This window comes from Salvelinus fontinalis, chromosome 13, assembly GCF_029448725.1.
Source record: "Salvelinus fontinalis isolate EN_2023a chromosome 13, ASM2944872v1, whole genome shotgun sequence".
Lineage (NCBI taxonomy): Eukaryota > Metazoa > Chordata > Actinopteri > Salmoniformes > Salmonidae > Salvelinus > Salvelinus fontinalis.
Window position 1 is genome coordinate 30,795,750 of NC_074677.1, and position 24,345 is coordinate 30,820,094.

The 24,345-nt window shown below is 43.6% G+C and overlaps 1 pseudogene; it reads right to left on the reverse strand.

The window, feature by feature from the left end:
• Positions 1–24,279, reverse strand: part of LOC129868428 (probable ATP-dependent RNA helicase DDX10) — a 49,210-nt pseudogene extending 24,931 nt beyond the window's left edge.
• Between the last annotated feature and the right edge of the window lie 66 nt (positions 24,280–24,345).

Genomic DNA, 24,345 nt, shown 5'->3' on the forward strand with positions numbered 1-24,345 from the left:
TGAGAGAGAGAGAGAGAGAGAGAGAGAGAGAGAGAGAGAGAGAGAGAGAGAGAGAGAGAGAGAGAGAGAGAGAGAGAGAGAGAGAGAGAGAGAGAGAGAGAGAGAGAGAGAGAGAGAGAGAGAGAGAGAGAGAGAGAGAGAGAGAGAGAGAGAGAGAGAGAGAGAGAGAGAGAGAGAGAGAGAGAGAGAGAGAGAGAGAGAGAGAGAGAGAGGGCTGAGACACACAGCTGCATTTGAACTCACATTTTTCAACATGTTTTTTACAAAATGATAGCCTTCACTTTAGATGGCCTTCACTCTAGATCAAAACTCCTAACCTACACCCTAATTTTGACCAAAATAAACCGGAGAGATTACTGCTTCCAAGGTTTTTTCCCAAAGCAATACGGAGGGTGCTCTAGCAGAGAGGGTACGGAGGGTGCTCTAGCAGAGACCTGAGGACACCATCCAATCTGGAACTGAGTGAGTAGTGTTTGGTCTGATGCTATTTTGAAAGCCAAGAAGAAAATGAAAAAAAATGAAAAATAAATGATATATTTTAATGGGGACTGAACACTGAGTTAAGACTTAAGACAAGGTCAGACCAGATACAAATTCAATTAGCACCAAGGTGTGAAGTGAAAGGTGTCGAGGCCTTTAGTCCCAACAAGTGGCAGGAGTCTTTGAAGCGTCCTCTGAAGCACCCTCCTGCTGTTCAAAAATTATTCACTGGCATTTTCTACAAGAAATCTGCCTCCAGAAATAAAAGCTTATCCTAAGTGGGTGTGACACCTACTCCTGTTGCCTGCTGCACTGCTGCTTGGATTCCACCTGGCGATCATTCACCAACTACCCTGGCCTGTCTCCCCGTCTGGTACAGGTACCCCCACCACACTCACCCCTTTCTCTCACGCACTGTTGGGACGAGTGACTCTGACCTTACAATGGCTATCCCCAAGTCGTTATATAATAGATATTATATAATATCTAATCACTGATCATAATCTTGATGTGATTGGCCTGACTAAAACATGGCTTAAGCCTGATGAATTTACTATGTTAAATGAGGCCTCACCTCCTGGTTACACTAGTGACCATATCCCCCGTGCATCCCGCAAAGGCGGAGGTGTTGCTAACATTTACGATAGTAAATTTCAATTTACAAAAAAAAGAAGACATTTTTGTCTTTTGAGCTTTTAGTCATGAAATCTATGCAGCCTACTCAATCACTTTTTATAGCTACAGTTTACAGGCCTCCTGGGCCATATACAGCGTTCCTCACTGAGTTCCCTGAATTCCTATCGGACTTTGTAGTCATAGCAGATAATATTCTAATTTTTGGTGATTTTAACATTCATATGGAAAAGTCCACAGACCCACTCCAAAAGGCTTTTGGAGCCATCATCGACTCAGTGGGTTTTGTCCAACATGTCTCTGGACCTACTCACTGCCACAGTCATACTCTGGACCTAGTTTTGTCCCATGGAATAAATGTTGTAGATCTTAATGTTTTTCCTCATAATCCTGGAGTATCGGACCACAATTTTATTACGTTTGCAATCGCAACAAATAATCTGCTCAGACCCCAACCAAGGAGCATCAAAAGTCGTGTTATAAATTCTCAGACAACACAAAGATTCCTTGATGCCCTTCCAGACTCCTTCTGCCTACCCAAGGACGTCAGAGGACAAAAATCAGTTAACCACCTAACTGAGGAACTCAATTTAACCTTGCGCAATACCCTAGATGCAGTTGCACCCCTAAAAACTAAAAACATTTGTCATAAGAAACTAGCTCCCTGGTATACAGAAAATACCCGAGCTCTGAAGCAAGCTTCCAGAAAATTGGAACGGAAATGGCGCCACACCAAACTGGAGGTCTTCCGACTAGCTTGGAAAGACAGTACCGTGCAGTATCGAAGAGCCCTCACTGCTGCTCGATCATCCTACTTTTCCAACTTAATTGAGGAAAATAAGAACAATACAAAATTTATTTTTGATACTGTTGCAAAGCTAACTAAAAAGCAGCATTCCCCAAGTGAGGATGGCTTTCACTACAGCAGTAATAAATTCATGAACTTCTTTGAGGAAAAGATCATGATCATTAGAAAGCAAATGACGGACTACTCTTTAAATCTGCGTATTCCTCCAAAGCTTAGCTGTCCTGAGTCTGCACAACTCTGCCAGGACCTAGGATCAAGAGAGACACTTAAGTGTTTTAGTACTATATCTCTTGACACAATGATGAAAATTATAATGGCCTCTAAACCTTCAAAATGCATACTGGATCCTATTCCAACTAAACTACTGAAAGAGCTGCTTCATGTGCTTGGCCCTCCTATGTTGAACATAATAAACGGCTCTCTATCCACCGGATGTGTACCAAACTCACTAAAAGTGTCAGTAATAAAGCCTCTCTTGAAAAAGCCAAACCTTGACCCAGAAAATATAAAAAACTATCGGCCTATATCGAATCTTCCATTCCTCTCAAAAATTTTAGAAAAAGCTGTTGCGCAGCAACTCACTGCCTTCCTGAAGACAAACAATGTATACAAAATGCTTCAGTCTGGTTTTAGACCCCATCATAGCACTGAGACTGCACTTGTGAAGGTGGTAAATTACCTTTTAATGGCGTCAGACCGAGGCTCTGCATCTGTCCTCGTGCTACTAGACCTTAGTGCTGCCTTTGATACCATCGATCACCACATTCTTTTGGAGAGACTGGAAACCCAAATTGGTCTACACGGACAAGTTCTGGCCTGGTTTAGATCTTATCTGTCGGAAAAGATATCAGTTTGTCTCTGTGAATGGTTTGTTCTCTGACAAATCAACTGTTCATTTCGGTGTTCCTCAAGGTTCCGTTTTAGGACCACTATTGTTTTCACTATATATTTTACCTCTTGGGGATGTCATTCGAAAACATAATGTTAACTTTCACTGCTATGCGGATGACACACAGCTGTACATTTCAATGAAACATGGTGAAGCCCCAAAATTGCCCTCGCTAGAAGCTTGTGTTTCAGACATAAGGAAGTGGATGGCTGAAAACGTTCTAATTTTAAACTCGGACAAAACAGAGATGCTTGTTCTAGGTCCCAAGAAACAAAGAGATCTTCTGTTAAATCTGACAATTAATCTTGATGGTTGTAAAGTCGTCTCAAATAAAACTGTGAAGGACCTCGGCGTTACTCTGGACCCTGATCTCTCTTTTGACGAACATATCAAGACTGTTTCAAGAACAGCTTTTTTCCATCTACGTAACATTGCAAAAATCTGAAATTTTCTGTCCAAAAATGATGCAGAAAAATGAATCCATGCTTCTAGGTTAGACTACTGCAATGCTTTACTTTCAGGCAACCCGGATAAAGCACTAAATAAACTTCATTTAGTGCTAAATACGGCTGCTAGAATCCTGACTAGAACCAAGAAATTTGATCATATTACTCCAGTGCTAGCTTCCCTACACTGGCTTCCTGTTAAGGTAAGGGCTGATTTCAAGGTTTTACTGTTAACCTATAAACCATTACATGGGCTTGCTCCTACCTATCTTTCCGAGTTGGTCCTGCCGTACATACCTACACGTACGCTACGGTCACAAGACGCAGGCCTCTTAATTGTCCCTAGAATTTCTAAGCAAACAGCTGGAGGCAGGGCTTTCTCCAAAAGATCTCCATTTTTATGGAATGGACTGCCTACCCATGTGAGAGACGCAGACTCGGTCTCAACCTTTAAGTCTTTACTGAAGACTTATCTCTTCAGTAGGTCATATGATTGAGTGTAGTCTGCCCAGGAGTGTGAAGGTGAACGGAAAGGCTCTGGAGCAACGAACCGCCCTTGCTGTCTCTGCCTGGCCGGTTTCCCTCTCTCCACTGGGATTCTCTGCCTCTAACCCTATTACAGGGGCTGAGTCACTGGCTTACTGGTGCTCTTTCATTCCGTCCCTACGAGGGGTGTGTCACTTGAGTGGGTTGAGTTACTGACGTGATCTTCCTGTCTGGGTTGGCGCCCCCCTTGGTTTGTAATGTGGTGGAGATCTTTGTGGGCTATACTCGGCCTTGTCTCAGGATTGTAAGTTGGTGGTTGAAGATATCCCTCTAGTGGTGCGGGGGCTGTGTTTTGGCAAAGAAGTTGGGTTTATATCCTTCATGTTTGGCCCTGTCCGGGGGTATCATCGGATGGGGCCACAGCGTCTCCTGACCCCTCCCGTCTCAGCCTCCAGTATTTATGCTGCAGTAGTTTATGTGTCGGGGGGCTAGGGTCAGTTGGTTATATCTGGAGTACTTCTCCTGTCTTATCCGGTGTCCTGTGTGAATTTAAGTATGCTCTCTCTAATTCTCTCCTTCTCTCTTTCTTTCTCTCTCTCGGAGGACCTGAGCCGTAGGACCATGCGTCAGGACTCCCGGGCATGATGACTCCTTGCTGTCCCCAGTCCACCTGGCCTTGCTGCTGTTCCAGTTTCAACTGTTCTGCCTGCGGCTATGGAACCCTGACCTGTCCACCGGACGTGCTACCTGTCCCAGGCCTGCTGTTTTCAACTCTCTATAGACCGCAGGAGCGGTAGAGATACTCTTAATGATCGGCTATGAAAAGCCAACTGACATTTACTCCTGAGGTGCTGACTTGCTACACCCTCGATAACTACTGTGATTATTATTATTTGACCATGCTGGTCATTTATGAACATTTGAACATCTTGGCCATGTTCTGTTATAATCTCCACCCGGCACAGCCAGAAGAGGACTGGCCACCCCTCATAGCCTGGTTCCGCTCTAGGTTTCTTCCTAGGTTTTGGCCTTTCTAGGGAGTTTTTCCTAGCCACCGTGCTTCTACACCTGCATTGCTTGCAGTTTGGGGTTTTAGGCTGGGTTTCTGTACAGCACTTCGAGATATTAGCTGATGTACGAAGGGCTATATAAAATAAACTTGATTTGAGATAGATACATATACACTGCTCAAAAAAATAAAGGGAACACTAAAATAACACATCCTAGATCTGAATGAATGCAATATTCAAAAAATTATCAATGGAAATCAAATTTATCAACCCATGGAGGTCTGGATTTGGAGTCACACTCAAAATTAAAGTGGAAAACCACACTACAGGCTGATCCAACTTTGATGTAATTGTCCTTAAAACAAGTCAAAATGAGGCTCAGTAGTGTGTGTGGCCTCCACGTGCCTGTATGACCTCCCTACAACGCCTGGGCATGCTCCTGATGAGGTGGCGGATGGTCTCCTGAGGGATCTCCTCCCAGACCTGGACTAAAGCATCCGCCAACTCCTGGACAGTCTGTGGTGCAACGTGGCGTTGGTGGATGGAGCGAGACATGATGTCCCAGATGTGCTCAATTGGATTCAGGTCTGGGGAACGGGCGGGCTAGTCCATAGCATCAATGCCTTCCTCTTGCAGGAACTGCTGACACACTCCAGCCACATGAGGTCTAGCATTGTCTTGCATTAGGAGGAACCCAGGGCCAACAGCACCAGCATATGGTCTCACAAGGGGTCTGAGGATCTCATCTCGGTACCTAATGGGAGTCAGGCTACCTCTGGCGAGCACATGGAGGGCTGTGCGGCCCCCCAAAGAAATGCCACCCCACACCATGACTGACCCACCGCCAAACCGGTCATGCTGGAGGATGTTGCAGGCAGCAAAACGTTCTCCACGGCGTCTCCAGACTCTGTCACGTCTGTCACGTGCTCAGTGTGAACCTGCTTTCATCTGTGAAGAGCACAGGGCGCCAGTGGCGAATTTGCCAAACTTGGTGTTCTCTGGCAAATGCCAAACGTCCTGCACGGTGTTGGGCTGTAAGCACAACTCCCACCTGTGGACGTCGGGCCCTCATACCACCCTCATGGAGTCTGTTTCTGACCGTTTGAGCAGACACATGCACATTTGTGGCCTGCTGGAGGTCATTTTGCAGGGCTCTGGCAGTGCTCCGCCTGCTCCTCCTTGCACAAAGGCGGAGGTAGCGGTCCTGCTGCTGGGTTGTTGCCCTCCTACGGCCTCCTCCACGTCTCCTGATGTACTGGCCTGTCTCCTGGTAGCGCCTCCATGCTCTGGACACTACGCTGACAGACACAGCAAACCTTCTTGCCACAGCTCGCATTGATGTGCCATCCTGGATGAGCTGCACTACCTGAACCACTTGTGTGGGTTGTAGACTCCGTCTCATGCTACCACTAGAGTGAAATCACCGCCAGCATTCAAAACTGACCAAAACATCAGCCAGGAAGCATAGGAACTGAGAAGTGGTCTGTGGTCACCACCTGCAGAACCACTCCTTTATTGGGGGTGTCTTGCTAATTGCCTATAATTTTCACCTGTTGTCTATTCCATTTGCACAACAGCATGTGAAATTTATTGTCAATCAGTGTTGCTTCCTAAGTGGACAGTTTGATTTCACAGAAGTGTGTTTGACTTGGAGTTACATTGTGTTGTTTAAGTGTTCCCTTTATTTTTTTGAGCAGTGTATATATATATATTTTTTTTCCCCCTTTCTTGTGCATTTTGCCTCATGACTCTCTGCATACTTTGTTGACTACAAACTTCCTTTACCAACCATGGGACAAACTGCTTGTTCCCACACTCGGGGCTCTGACTCTATATTGCTTACACAGACTTTTGGCCTCCCATCTTATTCTAAACACCTCTCGCCGGCTTTGTATTCATGTTAACTGATGAAATTGCTGTACAATATGATCGCTGCCATCTGATGCACATAGATGTCATAAATCAGCACTGCAGAGCTCTCCCTGTCCTATGCCGTGCCTTGATTGTATTACTGTTGATGATATCTGGAAATGCGCATGTACACCCTGGCACACCTCCTGTTGCTAGCCCCAATTCTGACTTGTGCTCTGATATCTGCTTCACTGATTTCTGCTCTTGTAAAAGCCTGGGTTTTCTGCACGTTAACACTAGAATCTTATTACATAAAATGTATCAATTGAAAGTGTGGGTTCACAGCTCCAATACAGATGTGTTGGTCATTACTGAGACATGGTTTAGGAAGAGTGTTTTCAATTCTGATGTTAACCTTTCTGGTTAGAACCATATTCGGCAAGACAGATCTTCCAGAGGTGGGGGAGTGGCAATCTTCAACAAGGAACACCTTCAGTGCTCGGTTGTCTCCCCCAAGTCTATCCCCAAACAATTTGATTTGCTGGTTTTAAGCATTAAACATTCAAATAGCTCTTTGTTGACTGTTGCTGGGTGCTATCATCCTACATCAGCACCGGCCTGTACTCTACCTGCCCCAAGCTCTCTCCTGGCCCCTTACAACAAGTCTGAATTTGTCCTGCTTGGTGACCTAAACTGGGACATGCTTAAACCACCTGACCAAGTCCTAAAGCAATGGGACTCCCTAAATCTTTCTCAGATTATCACCAATCCCACAAGATATGCCTCCAAACACCCAGAAAAGGCTACTCTCCTTGATGTTATCCTCACAAATAATCCTGATAGGTATCAGTCTAGTGTTTTCTGTAATGACCTTAGTGATCACTGTTTTACAGCCTGTGTTCGTAATGGCTGCTCAGTGAAACGACCTGTCCTGATTTTGTCATAGACGCTTGCTAAAAAACTTTAAGGAGCAAGCCTTCCTTCATGAACTGGCCTCTGTAAAATGGTATAGAATCAGCTTGATCCCCTCTGTTGAAGACGTTTCGACCTTCTTTTTTAAAAATATTTTCAGTGGTATTGTTAACAAACACGCCCCCATAAATAAAATGAGAATTAAAAACAGGTTCAGTCCCTGGTGAAACAGTGATCTTGCAGAGTTACTCCACCTCAAGAATTGCATTTGGCGAAAGGCTCGGCACACGCATACTCAGGCTGACCGGAAATCGTTCAGGCAAATGAGAAATAAGTGCACTCAGGCTATCCGGAAGGCCAAAGTTAGTTACTTTAAGGAGCAGTTCTCTCTATGTCAGTCAAACCCCAAGAAGTTCTGGAAAACAGTTAAAGACCTGGAGAATAAACCCTCCTCCTCACAGCTGCCCATGTCCCTTAATGTTGATGATGTGGTTGTTACTGACAAGAAGCACATGGCTGAGCACTTTAATCACCACTTCATCAAGTCAGGATTCCTATTTGACTCAGCCATGCCTCCTTGCCCGTCCAACATTTCCTCATTTCCCACCACTTCTAATGCGACTATCCCCGATGCTTCTCCCTATTTTTCCCCTGCCCCACTACAAAGTTTCTCCCTGCAGCTAGTCACTGAGTCTGAGGTGCTAAAAAAGATCCTTAAACTTGACCCCAAAAAACCATCTGAGTCAGATGGTTTAGACCCTTAAGGTTTCTGTCCCTATCATCGCCAAGCATGTCTCTCCTTTCTGGGGAGATTCCCATTGTTTGAAAGGCAGCCACGGTTCGTCCTTTATTTAACTTCATCGGGACAGAGGGCAGCGTTTCCACTTTGAACAAATTGCGTGCCCAAACGGAATTTCCTCCTACTCTACCCCAGAAGGTAATACATGCATATTATCATCACTATTGTATAGAAAACACTCTGAAGTTTCTAAAACTGTTTGAATTATGTCTGTAAGTATAACAGAACTCATTTGGCAGACAAAAACCTGAGAAGAAGTCCAAACAGAAAGTGAGAACTTGATTTTCAAAACAATGCCAAATGATACCCCTTAAAGTTATGGATGAGCAGACACTTCCTAGGGCTTCCACTAGATTTCACCGTCTTTAGATTTTGGTTATATGATTCTACTATAAAGGAGGGGCTCATAGGAGCTATTTTAGTGAGTGGTCTTCAGAAATTCTCAGTCTCTTTTGGCGCGCTCACGAGAGAGAGTGCTCTCGTTCCAATGCTCTTCTTCAGACAATGAAATTCTCCGGTTGGATCCTTATTGATGATTAATGTAAAACACATACTAAATATGGATTGCATACATCATTTGACTTGTTTCTACGACCTGTAACGGAACTTTTTGAGTTTTTGTCTGGAGGGATTGCTCGTGCGTCATGAAAATGGATTCTTGGGCTGAACATGCTAACAACAAGTGGCTAAATGATGGGCTTTATGGAACTTTTCAGTCATTTATTGTAGATCTGGGAATCCTGGGAGTGCCATCTGATTAAGTTATTCGAAGTATTTTCTTGTGTATTTTCTTGAATATGGCGTTTTACATAGACGAGTTCATTCGCTTTCCATCAGAGGAACTGTTAGAATTATGTACTAAAGAACAGCTGTTGAATGTTGCTGAACACCACAAGGATGAAATTAGTGATAAACGTAAAAAAAATATATATTAGGTTGATATTGAAGGCCAATCTGAAGGAGAGTGGTATTCTTGAAGTTTCCACTGGGGCAGCCTCTGCTGAGGACTCGCCGTCTCCCTGTAACGTTACAATGGCCATTCCATCGGTTAGTCCTAGCAGTCTTCTTTTTGAACAGCAGAAAGAACAGCTTCTGTTACAGCTAGAGCATGATCGTGAGAAGCTAGAGCATGACCGTGTAAAATATGAAAAATAATTGGCATTTAAACAGGATTCGGCGCGTGCTGATCGGCTAAAGCATGAAAAGGAATTGATATTTAAACAGGATTTGGAGCGTGCTGATCGGCTAAAGCATGAAAAGGAATTGATATTTAAACAGGATTTGGAGCGTGCTGATCGGCTAAAGCATGAAAAGGAATTGATATTTAAACAGGATTCTGCGCGTTCTGATCGGCTAAAGCATGAAAAGGAATTGATATTTAAACAGGATTTGGAGCGTGCTAAAATCAAGCTAAGTTAATTGGTCAATAGCTCAGAGGAGTGGGTGTAATAGCATATGATGAACAAAAATATAAACACAACATGGAACAATTTCAAGATTTTACGGAGTTACAGCTCATATAAGGAAATCAGTCAATTGATATAAATTCAGTAGGATTGGACATGGATTTCACATGACTGGGCAGGGGTGCAGCCATAGGTCCACCCACTTGGCAGCCAGGCCCACCAACTGGGGAGCCAGGCCCAGCCAAACAGAACACATTTTTTTCCCCACAAAAGGACTTTATTACAGACAGAAATAATCCTCAGCACCCCACCCTCCCCCTCAGACGATCCCGCAGGTGAAGAAGCCGGATGTGGAGGTCCTGGGCTAGCGTGGTTACACATGGTCTGCGGTTGAGGCCGGTTAGACTTACTGCCAAATTCTCTAAAACAACACAGCTTATGGTAGAGAAATAAAACTTATATTCTCTGGTAACAGCTCTGGTGGACATTTCTGCAGTCAGCATGCCAATTGCACAATCCCTAAAAACTTGAGACATCTGTAGCATTGTGTTGTGTGACAAAACTGCACATTTTAAAGTGGCCTTTTACTGTCCCCATTACACCTGTGTAATGATCATGCTGTTTAAATCAGCTTCTTGATATGCCACACCTGTCAGGTGGATGGATTATTTTGCCAAAGAAGAAATGCTCACTAATAAGGCTGTACGGAAATGTGTGCACAATATTTGAGAGATTTTTTATTTCAGCTGTAAAAGGATATTGCTCAACCACAAATGCATACATAACTTCTGCAATCTGCTACATTTGCACAGTTAATGGTACACCTCTTATTTTTTTTTTTTTTTTTTTTATTTATTTAACCTTTATTTAACCAGGTAGGCAAATTGAGAACACGTTCTCATTTACAATTGCGACCTGGCCAAGATAAAGCAAAGCAGTTCGACACATACAACAACACATAGTTACACATGGAGTAAAACAAACATATAGTCAAAAATACAGTGGAAAAAAAATAAAAAAATAAGTCTATATACAATGTGAGCAAGTGAGGTGAGATAAGGGAGGTGAAGGCAAACAAATATATGTATAAATAAATAAAAATATAAAAGGCCATGGAGGCGAAGTGAGTACAACACAGCAAGTCAAATAAAAACTAAAAAAAAACACTGGAATGGTTGGTTTGCAGTGGAAGAAAGTGCAAAGTAGAGACAGAAATAATGGGGTGCAAAGGAGCAAAATAAATTAATAAATAAATACAGTAGGTAAAGAGGTAGTTGTTTGGGCTAAATTGTAGATGGGTTATGTACAGGTGCAGTAATCTATGAGCTGCTCTGACAGCTGGTGCTTAAAGCTAGTGAGGGAGATAAGTGTTTCCAGTTTCAGAGATTTTTGTAGTTCGTTCCAGTCATTGGCAGCAGAGAACTGGAAGGAGAGGCGTCCAAAGGAAGAATTGGTTTTGGGGGTGACTAGAGAGATATACCTGCTGGAGCGCGTGCTACAGGTAGGTGCTGCTATGGTGACCAGCGAGCTGAGATAAGGGGGGACTTTACCTAGCAGGGTCTTGTAGATGACCTGGAACCAGTGGGTTTGGCGACGAGTATGAAGCGAGGGCCAGCCAACGAGAGTGTACAGGTCGCAGTGGTGGGTAGTATATGGGGCTTTGGTGACAAAACGGATGGCACTGTGATAGACTGCATCCAATTTATTGAGTAGGGTTTTGGAGGCTATTTTGTAAATGACATCACCGAAGTCGAGGATTGGTAGGATGGTCAGTTTTACAAGGGTATGTTTGGCAGCATGAGTAAAGGATGCTTTGTTGCGGAATAGGAAGCCAATTCTAGATTTGACTTTGGATTGGAGATGTTTGATGTGAGTCTGGAAGGAGAGTTTACAGTCTAACCAGACACCTAGGTATTTGTAGTTGTCCACATATTCTAAGTCAGAGCCGTCCAAAGTAGTGATGTTGGACAGGCGGGCAGGAGCAGGCAGCGATCGGTTGAAGAGCATGCATTTGGTTTTACTTGTATTTAAGAGCAGTTGGAGGCCACGGAAGGAGAGTTGTATGGCATTGAAGCTCGCCTGGAGGGTTGTTAACACAGTGTCAAAAGAAGGGCCAGAAGTATACAGAATAGTGTCGTCTGCGTAGAGGTGGATCAGAGAATCACCAGCAGCAAGAGCGACATCATTGATGTAAACAGAGAAGAGAGTCGTCCAAGAATTGAACCCTGTGGCACCCCCATAGAGACTGCCAGAGGCCCGGACAACAGACCCTCCGATTTGACACACTGAACTCGATCAGAGAAGTAGTTGGTGAACCAGGCGAGGCAATCATTAGAGAAACCAAGGCTGTCGAGTCTGCCAATGAGGATGTGGTGATTGACAGAGTCAAAGGCCTTGGCCAGGTCAATGAATACGGCTGCACAGTATTGTTTCCTATCGATGGCGGTTACGATATCGTTTATGACCTTGAGCGTGGCTGAGGTGCACCCATGACCAGCTCTGAAACCAGATTGCATAGCGGAGAAGGTGTGGTGGGATTCGAAATGGTCGGTAATCTGTTTGTTGACTTGGCTTTCGAAGACCTTAGAAAGGCAGGGTAGGATAGATATAGGTCTGTAGCAGTTAGGGTCAAGGGTGTCCCCCCCTTTGAAGAGGGGGATAACCGCAGCTGCTTTCCAATCTTTGGGGATCTCAGACGACACGAAAGAGAGGTTGAAGAGGCTAGTAATAGGGGTGGCAACAATTTCAGCAGATAGTTTTAGAAAGAAAGGGTCCAGATTATCTAGCCCGGCTGATTTGTAAGGGTCCAGATTTTGCAGCTCATTTAGAACATCAGCTGACTGTATTTGGGAGAAAGAGAAATAGGGAAGGCTTGGGCGAGTAGCAGAGGGGAGGGCAGTGCTGTTGTCCGGGGTAGGGGTAGCCAGGTGGAAAGCATGGCCAGCCGTAGAAAAATGCTTATTGAAATTCTCAATTATAGTGGATTTGTCGGTGGTGATAGTGTTTCCTATCTTCAGAGCGGTTGGAAGCTGGGAGGAGGTGTTCTTATTCTCCATGGACTTTACGGTGTCCCAGAACTTTTTTGAATTTGTGTTGCAGGAAGCAAATTTCTGCTTGAAAAAGCTAGCCTTGGCTGTTCTAACTGCCTGTGTATATTGGTTTCTGGCTTCCCTGAAAAGTTGCATATCACGGGGGCTGTTCGATGCTAATGCAGAACGCCATAGGATGTTTTTCTGTTGGTTAAGAGCAGTCAGGTCAGGAGAGAACCAAGGGCTATATCTGTTCCTGGTTCTAAATTTCTTGAATGGGGCATGCTTATTCAAGATGGTGAGGAAGGCATTTTAAAAGAATGACCAGGCATTCTCTACTGACGGGATGAGATCAATATCCTTCCAGGATACCCCGGCCAGGTCGATTAGAAAGGCCTGCTCGCTGAAGTGTTTCAGGGAGCGTTTGACAGTGATGAGTGGAGGTCGTTTGACCGCTGACCCATTACGGATGCAGGCAATGAGGCAGTGATCGCTGAGATCTTGGTTGAAAACAGCAGAGGTGTATTTGGAGGGCAAGTTTGTTAGGATGATATCTATGAGGGTACCCGTGTTTACGGAATTGGGGTGGTACCTGGTAGGTTCATTGATAATTTGTGTGAGATTGAGGGCATCAAGCTTAGTTTGTAGGGTGGCTGGGGTGTTGAGCATGTTCAAATTTAGGTCGCCTAGCAGCACGAGCTCTGAAGATAGATGGGGGGGCAATCAGTTCACATATAGTGTCCAGAGCACAGCTGGGGGCAGAGGGTGGTCTATAGCAGGCGGCAACGGTGAGAGACTTGTTTTTAGAGAGGTGGATTTTTAAAAGTAGAAGTTCAAATTGTTTGAGAACAGACCTGGATAGTATAACAGAACTCTGCAGGCAGTCTTTGCAGTAGATTGCAACACCGCCCCCTTTGGCCGTTCTATCTTGTCTGAAGATCTTGTAAGTGGGGATGAAAATGTCTGAATTTTTGGTGGTCTTTCTAAGCCAGGATTCAGACACGGCTAAAACATCCGGGTTGGCAGAGTGTGCTAAAGCAGTGAGCAAAACAAACTTAGGGAGGAGGCTTCTAATGTTAACATGCATGAAGCCAAGGCTATTACGGTTACAGAAGTCATCAAAAGAGAGCGCCTGGGGAATAGGAGTGGAGCCAGGTACTGCAGGGCCTGGATTCACCTCTACATCACCAGAGGAACAGAGTAGGAGTAGGATAAGGGTACGGCTAAAAGCTATGAGAATTGGTCGCCTAGAGCTACTAGAGCAGAGAGTAAAAGGAGGTTTCTGGGGGCGATAAAATAGTTTAAAGGAATAATGTACAGACAAAGGTATGGTAGGATGTGAATACAGTGGAGGTAAACCTAGGTATTGAGTGATGATGAGAGAGATATTGTCTCTAGAAACATCATTGAAACCAGGTGATGTCATCGCATATGTGGGTGGTGGAACTGAGAGGTTGGATATGGTATAGAGAGCAGGGCTAGAATCTCTGCAGTGAAATAAGCCAATAAACACTAACCAGAACAGCAATGGACAAGGCATATTTACATTAAGGAGAGGCATGCTAATCGAGTGATCAATAAGGGTCCAGTGAGTAGAGGTTGGTTGGGGTCGTGGCGATCCAGACAGCTGGCCGGGTATATGGCTATCGGTAGCAGCATAGGATGGAGGTCTGTTTGTAGATACCTCGTGCGTTTCCGTCGGTAGGTTAGTGGGGTTCCGTGTAGTGGGGTTCCGTGTGGTAGAGGGGATCAATCCGAATTGGCAAAATAGATATAGTGACCCAAGGAAAAAAATAAAATAAATAAATAATAATAATAGTTGTCCGATATACTTGTTCAAATAGCAGCCGATAAGACAGCTAACGATTAGCGGGCCTCAGATGAGCGTTCAGGTAACGTCGGGACGGAGGTGCCAGTTGGATAAATCCCTCGGGCAGATAACGTCGGCAGTCAGTCGCGGCAGTCAGTCGTGAAGGCCCGGTGGGGTTCCGTATCTGCAGCAGCAACAAAAGAAACGGGTCCGGATGGTGATGGAACTCCTCAGCTGGCTAGCTCCAGAATGATTTGAGTTTGCTCCGGGGTCGACGTAAGCCAATAGTCACACGGTTTGCAGCTAGCTAGCTGCGAAATCAAGGTGCAAGTGTCCAGAGCCTGCGGCTGGAATCCGGGGAAACTGAGAGAAAAAGAGTCCCGGAATGCTCCGGTCCGAGTCGCGTTGCACAAAAGTGCCGGTAGATTATCGAGCTAAAGGAATAGCTGATGACCACTAAACGTGGGCAGGTGAAACACCAACGCTAGCCAGCAAACCGGCTAATTTCGGGGCAGCTACAGATTAGCTTCTGGCTAGCTATCGGAGTAGCTTCTGGTTAGCTTTCAGGCTAGCTTCTGAATTAGCCCCTGGTTAGCTTCCACGATGGATTTTCAGATTGAGGTAAATAACACTTTTTGTAATTGGTGAAGCGGGTTGCAGGAAAGCTTTTGCAGGAAAGCTTTTGTAGTTGAGTTCTTGGATAATAAAATAAATAAAAGATATGCGAAGAAAGGTGTAAATATATATATATACAGGACACGACAATACGGAACAGAAAAAGACGTCTGAACTGCTAAGCCACCTTGGACTGAAAACGTAATGGATCATAATGGACTTGTTTTCATCATGGTTTTCATAAAGAAGTCCTTTATGATTATATGAGGGTCATGGTTTCAGAGTCAGAGACACAGACACAGAGGGAGAGAGATGGGTTGCAAGACAGAAAGGTGGCGGGGAGAGAGCTACATTCTTCAGCTCACCAAGAAGAGCTGTGAAATACATGCAGAGTCAGACTTTGAGGACAGAAAGAGAGATAAACAGACAGACTGAAACAAAGCTGTAGAGGCTGAGCTGATGCTACATTGGCAGCTGCTACAACTCTATTTGCAATAGTACACATTACTCCAAAATACCAGGCAGCTAGTGGGGTGTTCCCAGCTCAAACAGTCTGTGCATATATTATGATGACATTTTGGTCTTAGGCAAGGGTGTTCTCAAGTCGGTCAAGTGTGCAACGGAAGTCCCCAATATGAGGCGTTCCCGCAATTTGAGGCGTTCCCCACCATTTAAGGTGAAGGACACTGTCTACCGGTCGTACCCGCCTCCCACGTGCTAGCTCACGTTGCCCCCGCCTCATGCTTGCTGTGTACCGGAGAAAATCGTGCCAGACAGGTGGGGGCGAAGGACACTGTGCACGCTTGATAGTTAGCGACACTGTGCTCGCTTGATAGTTATCTAGCTAGCACACACTGTCGTCCCAGCCTCCTGTGTACCGGAGTCCTCCTTAGAAGTAGGTGGCTAAGCTAGCACACAGTGTCCTTCGCTCCCGCCTATTTAACTAGGCAAGTCAGTTAAGAACAAATTCTTATTTACAATGACGGCTTACCAGGGAACAGTGGGTTAACTGCCTTGTTCAGCGGCAGAACGACAGATTTTTACCTTGTCAGTTCAGAAATTCGATCCAGAAACCTTTCGGTTCCTGGCCCAACGCTCTAACCACTAGGCTACCTGGATGTGGGCATTCCTGCATATGCAAGAACCCCGCTTTATAATTCTATTGGTCAATTTTTAAGTTAGGACAACTAGAAGTTTAAAGAGGGCTTCCTGCAGATGCAGGAATGGCCACATGCAGGAACACCCTAAAATATGGATCACAAGTGCACCATTCTCTAGTCCGTGTCCGAAGTTTATGCCCCTTTGTGGGTGATTGGTCAACAGTAAAGATTCAATTAAGTGTTTGTCATTCTACGAGATAATTTTTTTTTTCATGCACATTTGTTAACTTGAGAAATACTATACCAAACATATATATAGTTATCATCATATAGTTAGATGTTAGATGTAAAATTGGACGCCCAAGATCTGCTGTGCAAAAACCTCAAAATGAATGACATTTCTTGAGTCATCTTAGATGAATTCTTAATATTTTGAAGAAGAGTACACTGGCTATAGCGCCTCAAAATGGACAAACAGTACTATTACCGTTTTTTCTTTTTTTCTAGTTTTAAAAGTGAAGGTCTTTTCAGGGAGGTGCCAGTCGAACTGAATCATTCTGACACCTACTCCAACAGCAGCAGCATGCTGCAAAGACCCCAAACAGATGCCTGATCGCAGTAAGCCTAGAAAGTATTCCCCTTCAGTCCTGTTAGTTCACACAAAAGAACCGACAAGCAAGAGTTTTATCAAGAGGTATGGCAACTCAGAAGCTTCAAATTGTGACATTAGGAGCCCAGAGGTTTAAGCAGCTCACTAAACAGACTGCTGAACTAACTGCAATACACACTGTAGCAGCGCAGTGGCTCAAAGCACATCCTGACTGTTTAAGACGTGCGTACATTGTTGCTGTCATTAAGTGTGCGTCTTTGACACAGCTGCACAGAGCTCCAAATAAGTAACGTCTGTCTTAGACACACACTCACTCTTACACCAATACTCACTCTTTTTCACACACATACTGCTGCAACTCCCGGGTGCTATTGGAGTGCGATTACACACACACCCCCATGAGTCAGCACTGCAGCTGGGCAAACTGCTATGGTACCAACTCACCATTGTACTAACAGAGAACAATACAAAACCAGAACAGCATCATGTGTCACCTACAGTAAAGTAGGTACTGCTGGATTTTGGAGCTTTGGAACATATTTGAAAGCCAGTCGGTGTTAACACTCGAGGTCATAATGTGCAAACTGTAGGCCACAGGGAGAGGTGGTGTGAGAGGTGGACCATACAACACTGCCATCTAGTGAGTAGGTCAACTATTGTGATATGTGATGATAGGATAATGGATTTTCTATAAGAAGGAACTTAACTGTTGCACTCTATACAATAATTGTAATGGTGTCTTGTGGGTACATTGTGCAAATGGCAGTGTCCCTGTAAGAATCAGCATTTCACTGTGATAACTTTACTTTAAAACTACTGTTGGAAAAACAAAATTTGTTGGATTAATATTTTTCCGAAAGTCTACCAAGTTTCAAAAGAGGAAAAATGTATTTATCACGAGACTCCCAGGAAATATCAGGAAATAGAAATCGGAAGTGCCAATTTAAAGCATTTTAAACCAAGATAGGGTCACGATGCAAGGGTTCTCCGCAAATAAGATGGGTGCTGCGCAACTATGTAAAGATTTCAGAGCAAATGAAACTGATATTTAGTATTGATAAGAGCAACTATCTTTGATCGCCAATGATGTTGTTGTGAACTGCGAAACAGGCCGTTCATAAATTCTGAGTGTTATGTTCCTCAATTCACCAGTAGGCTCTCAACACAGAGAGCTAAGAACACAACCTGAAAACAGCAAACTTTGTAACGGTGGTCAAACACAAAAGTCATATAACCAAATATGCTAAGCTTGTTAGATATTCTGTCATTAGTTCTAGGTTATGTCCTATATTTGGCAAATTCGAGTTTATGATTATACAGGTGGCAGATCAGCTCATAGATGACTGGGAGATATAGTTTAAATAAAAGGCCTCTTAACGGGACCATGTGACTGTTTGAAGAGTCAATTACAGGTCAAAGAGGCACATCTTTTATCGGCTATACTGTAGGAGTTTCCTGTAGGGTTTCTGAACTGCATTTGTGTTGCGTGTGCAGTACAGAAGTGTCAATTGTGCGTGTGCTTTTACTTTGTGTGAAGTAAATACTTTAGGCTAAAGGCTTCTATGCAACAACCTGATTAGATAATGTGGCATAATATTTTTATTTGCTAATCTGATGCTGCACATGTGCATTTTATAGAATTGCATTAGTGGCGACATTGTGGTAAAATGTTGTAATTTCACAGGTCTTGTCAAACATTTTTCGGAAAATGTAAAGAGTCTGCCCAGGACCCCAGTTACCCATGTTAATCCCTAGTATGTACATTTTCATTCATTCTCCATATACAATGAAAACATGCCCTTCAAGGAGATGGTGCATAGACTGCACACAGTTAATGTCTTTCCTTTTATTCCAGGTAAGGCTAGAGAGGGGTTATTACCTGGCGGTTTGTCCCACTCTGTGGATGTATGTGTTGGCGTCCTCTGGACAGTCAAACTGCAACACCCAGTTCACAGCAGGGAAGTCTGCAAAGTGGGGGGGACGTAACAATTATTCACCACCAGCCGTGAAGAACCTGCTGCCTCGTATCAGAACAGTAAATATTTTTCATTTTAGGTGCAGCGTTTGAGCTGTGCCCCAAAACGGTATCTCTGTACCTACTGACTAAAGACATTGAGCTAGTCTGAAGACTAGACTGCTGAAGTGTTAGCACTACCTAGGCCTCTGGCTGCAATGTCTGTAGGCGAAAAGCACAGCGTTCTTCTTCTTGATGAAGTCGTTGTAGACCTCCACCCTCTTCATCTGCTGTTGCCTCCCATGCAGGGCCAGGATGGGCATGCCTGGACGCAGCCGGCAGAAGACCCGGAACAGGTATTACACCTATGGATGGCGAGAGAAAGAGACTTCATGTTTGCAGCTCAGACTACAACTAGACCATGAAGCCAAAATAAGCCAAATGGAGGAACGTTTACACGAACTAGCAGTGCCTCACCTCTTTGCAGCAGGCAAAGAAGACTATTACTCTCTTCTGCAGGTGGCTCCTGATGAAGGAGAAGAGCATGTTGACCTTCTGGTGCAGCTCACACACCACGTAGTTCTGCTCCAGTCTGGCCGGCGTGCTACATGGACACACAAACATGACGTTTTTAGATTGGCCTCTTTCAGGTCGTTTATGTTTGTCTTGTTGCTACAGAGGATAAAGAACTAAGGTGGTGTGTGCCTTAACATTTAAAGCTGGGGTTGCATTTCATTGTGCAGCAGACCTGGGTTAAAAAAAGCAACAATTTGAAATAATTTTCAAAACTTTAGTGATTTTACAAATAGTAGGCTATTTGAAGCCATACCAGCTTCACTCCTAACAGGTCTCAGGTAAAATGCAGTTTAAACACTGATGTGCACTGCCTGAGGAGCCCTGACAAGGCTGACAGAGTCCTCTTTCATCTCTTCCTCTGCTGCAGTAGCCTGTCCTTCCTTAATACCATATAATAAATGACCTTCAACATCGAGGACAAAGCCATTACAGCAGCATAAACACTAAACCAGCTTATCAGCAAAGGCTCATCGAAAAAGCTACAGAAGAGCATAAAGCAAGCGCTGTATGATCAAAGTGTAAGACTGGATTGAATTCGCTGACATTCCGATAAAACATTCTATGTTAGTGGGAAAGAAACCACACTATCAATCAGCACCTGGCTGCACAGTGACACGTCATTCTTTAGAAGGGCTAGGCACTTCACAGAGCATCCATGACAACGCTCGTATTTGTTGCATGTACCGGACCACTTTTGCCTTTCCCGTATTCATACCAAATACTGGATGTCAGTTTGTCCCGATATAAGCAATCAATGTAAGCACCCTGCAATCGCTGAGTAATAACATTCACATGATCTACGAGTAGCTCCGGAGACTCATTGAAATCCCGACTGAATTCAAACATCACCTTCCACAAGTATTTTCAATTCAGACTGTTTTTCACTTGCTGAGTTTATAACAAAGTCATTGCAGGGCTCTACAGTGTGACCATTTTACTCACATATGCACCCAAATATTTTGCTGTGCAACCTGCAATTTTTATTTAGGCGCACCAGTGGTTGCGCGTAGATATGCTTGTTTTTGTTTTGAGATCAAAGCGAGAGCTGCATGTAGCCACGTGTGCATATTTGTTCATATTCTTTGCTAGTGAGTTATTAGACCAGTTATAGCTCAATTCTAGTCAGCTATGAGGGAGGGGTTGCTTCCTACAAAAGCACAAAACGTGTACATTTCTAGTCATCTTTGAAAAGCAAGTCAGGTAAAGAGTTAATTTTTTTATGTCTTAAAGGGACAGTGTTGTATTTTGAGAGAGGTTTGAATAAGCTAAGTAGCCAATAGGCAGAGGGTAGCATAATTTGTCTGATTCTCTGTAATATGGTATTGGAATAATAATTACATTTATTTTGTAAAGTGGTTTCTTGAATCAAACATCTTCAGTAACCTCCTTATTTGAAGGAAAAGTGGGTAAACGGGTTAATGTCAAGCCCTGCATATTTTTTCCCAAAAGTCTCACGGAATGTAGGCCTACATTGAACACCACACATTGGCTGCTACTGTAGGCTGAATGATAGAACAGCTATTTCCATGTTAAATGTTACAGGATGCATTTTCTCCATTTTTTGAGATGGTAGACCACTAATAGCGATACATTATGATCAAAATAGTCAGTGCCCTACTTGGCCACTGTTATAACGGTAACTTAAAGCGGGTACAGCCTCAGTGTTCACAATAAACGGGTGCCAGAAGTTCCACAGAATTTTCACAACGTTGAAGCTTGCACTCAGCAGACCTGAAATTTGCTCAGTGCCGAAAAAAACCCAGAGGGAACATTGCTTTCAATAGTTATCCATATTACCAGAGCTTCGTCTTATTCTAACTATTTCTATGGCAGATTGTCGGCTGCAATTTATGGAAGATGCCAAAACCTGAGATAACAATAGATGGCGAAGTCAAAGATAGGTCAGACCCATCCAGGTAATCTACTCAAAATGGTGCCTGATTAAGGCACACAGCATCAAAGGACCCCACAGACGAGCCATTTTCTCCCTAACTGTCGGGCAGATGGTCTCTGAGCCAGTTGGTATCTGAAACCCATCAGACTCCTGAACACTTGAACTGGACTGACCACCTGCTCTGATTATCCTCACCTTACCACACATGCACTCAGGCATGCACAGATATATACTGAACAAAAATATAAAAACGCAACATGCAACATTTTTACTGATTTACAGTTCATATAAGGAGATTAGTTAATTGAAATAAAAATAATTAGGCCCTAATCTACAGATTTTACATGACTGGGCAAGGGCGTGGCTAAGTGGGGAGCCTGACAGTCAATCAGAATGAGTTTTTCCCCACAAAATGGCTTTATTACACACAGAAATACTGCTCAGTTTCATCAGCTGTCCGGCCTGCTGGTCTCAGACGATCCCGCAGGTGAAGAAGTCAGAGGTCCTAAGCTGGCATGGTTACACACGGTCTGCAGTTGTGAGGCCAGTTGGAAGTACTGCCAAATTCTCTAAAATGACGTTGGAGGCATATGGTAGAGAACTGAACATTAAATTCAAAAACAGCAGCTCTGGTGGACATTCCTGCAGTCAGCATGCCAATTGCACAATCCCCAAAATGTAGACATCTGTGTCATTGTGTTGTGTGACAGAACTGCACATTTTAGAGTAGCCGTTTATTGTCCCCAGCAGTAGGTGCACCTGTGTAATGATCATGCTGTTTAATCAGCTTCTTGATATACCAAGCCTGTCAGGTGGATGAGAGAAATAAGCTTTTTGTGCATATGGAAAAATTCTGGGATCTTTTATTTCAGCTCATGAAAAACATAGGACTGACGCTTTACATGTTCCATGTATATTTTTGTTCAGTATAAACATTTATGCTACACACACACACAATCACAACTGCTCCTACCAGACTCTTATTATACTGCTAAATTTATACACTTTCCCCCCAATACATGTATAAATATTGGACTATAAATTGTGCCTTCCTGTACCATTCTTATGCTAAAATGTTTATTCTATTATACTGCCATTTACTTTATGTTGGTAATATCTTTCATTACTTCTTGTTGTTGCATTGTCAAGAAGGAACCTGCAATTAAGCATTTTGTTGGACAAAGTATACCATGCGTACCCTGTACATACGGCGAATAAAACTTGATAAGGTTAGCAAGATACTGTAGCTAGCTAGCTAGACTGACGGTGATCAGTGCCCTATTTGTTGATTTTTATCAACTCCATGTGGAAATTCCTTATATGTATAGGTAGCCTAAGTATGTATAAGTAAGTAGCCTAAGTGTATATATAAGTAGCCTAAGTAACCTAAATGTGCATGTCCTCTCATTTCCTCTCTAGGAAAAGAAATGTCAAAATAGTGGCGGCAATTTCGTCTGGGGGGGTCCTTTTACCTTGCCTAAATGAATCAATGATCGGTTGCAGAATCCAACGGAATAACAGGGAACAAAACGTTTCCTTTCAAACACCACCAACAGTGGTGTCAAAACCAACATGAAATGATCAACAAATACAGGTACTTGAAAGTAAATAGTGTACCTTTGCGCCAATGAAGAGGCCGGCAGATAACTCATGGTTCTTGCCCACTTTACGAAACACCTAGAAAGTCTGATAGGCCAGCTCTCGTGTGGGGGAGATGATGAGGGCCCCCAGGCCATCCATTGCTGTCCACTGCTGACGATACAAACATTCCAATACCTGGAAATGAAACCAAGACATGTGAAAGGCAATGACATGCCATCAATAGCTTGAAATAATGGATGCACATTGCATCTGCATTCATATCAGCTTGCAATATTGCATTGAGATAGAACACAATTGGCTACTCACAGGAATGAGAAAGGCCAGTGTTTTTCCAGAACCAGTCTTTGCAGCGCCCAGAACATCTTTACCTTGCAATGCAAAGCTAATTGTCTGTCTCTGTATTTCTGTGGGCTGACGATACTGTGCTTCCATTAGACCTGGGGTAAACAACAAAACTGTCAATCCCAAACAAGATACTGTCAATGGTATAATATGTTTGCCGTTGGTTCACATTGCATTAATGGCAAAAGCAGTCAATGCCATTTCATAACCAATTTACGTTTACCTCACAGAGTATTCTTGGAGCATTGTCTACACTGCCCCAGAAGTAATGATATGATACAAATCATTGTCAACAGCAAAACTTTAGCTATCGTTAAGCAACCTAGGACTTCCTAAAATGACTTATGGGACAGGAGATTGCTTTGATAAGACTGAAGATGTGATAACTAACTAGATATCTCATTTACAGTCCTAGGACATGTTCAGTTGCCAGACGTTCTCCAACGTTGCAGGTAGACATGCCATAAATAGAGCCGATGTGATTCCTTATTCTACATGAGGTTGATCTCAATTCTGCAGAATGCGGCCCTAGCCATCTACGCCAGCTAACGTTAGCTAGCTAGCCTCGCCCTAACTCGTAGGATAAAAACATACACGTTGTTAACCTCGTTATATTTGTTGACAAGCCGTTGAATACCTTTCTCCACCTGCCATTCAGGTTTCCTTTTCTGTATTTTCTCCTGTTTGACTCTTGTTTTTGTCATATTGTATTTCTTCTTCCATCGCTCGAAGTTCTTCACAGGATCAGTGGTGTCGGTTGGGTTTTTCTTCCCCATCTGTTTCTTAGGGGACAGGTTTGGTCGTCTGCCCTTCTCCATGGTAAATTTTTTTGGGAGGAGAATTCAATGTTTGAAAAGCAGACATGCACGTAGACGCATAAATATGACGTTAATGAAACCGCAAGAGGGATATGGGAGATGTAGGTCATTAGTCAGATTCATTGCAAAACGTTCGGTCTGTTGCAAAGCTTTTTGCAACGAAAACGTGTTGCATCTCTTCGTCCATCTATGGACCCAGAACTTAATGGAGCAGCTGACCAATTATGCAAGACTAGTTTTGGGTTAACCAAAATGACTTATGACTTAATATACTT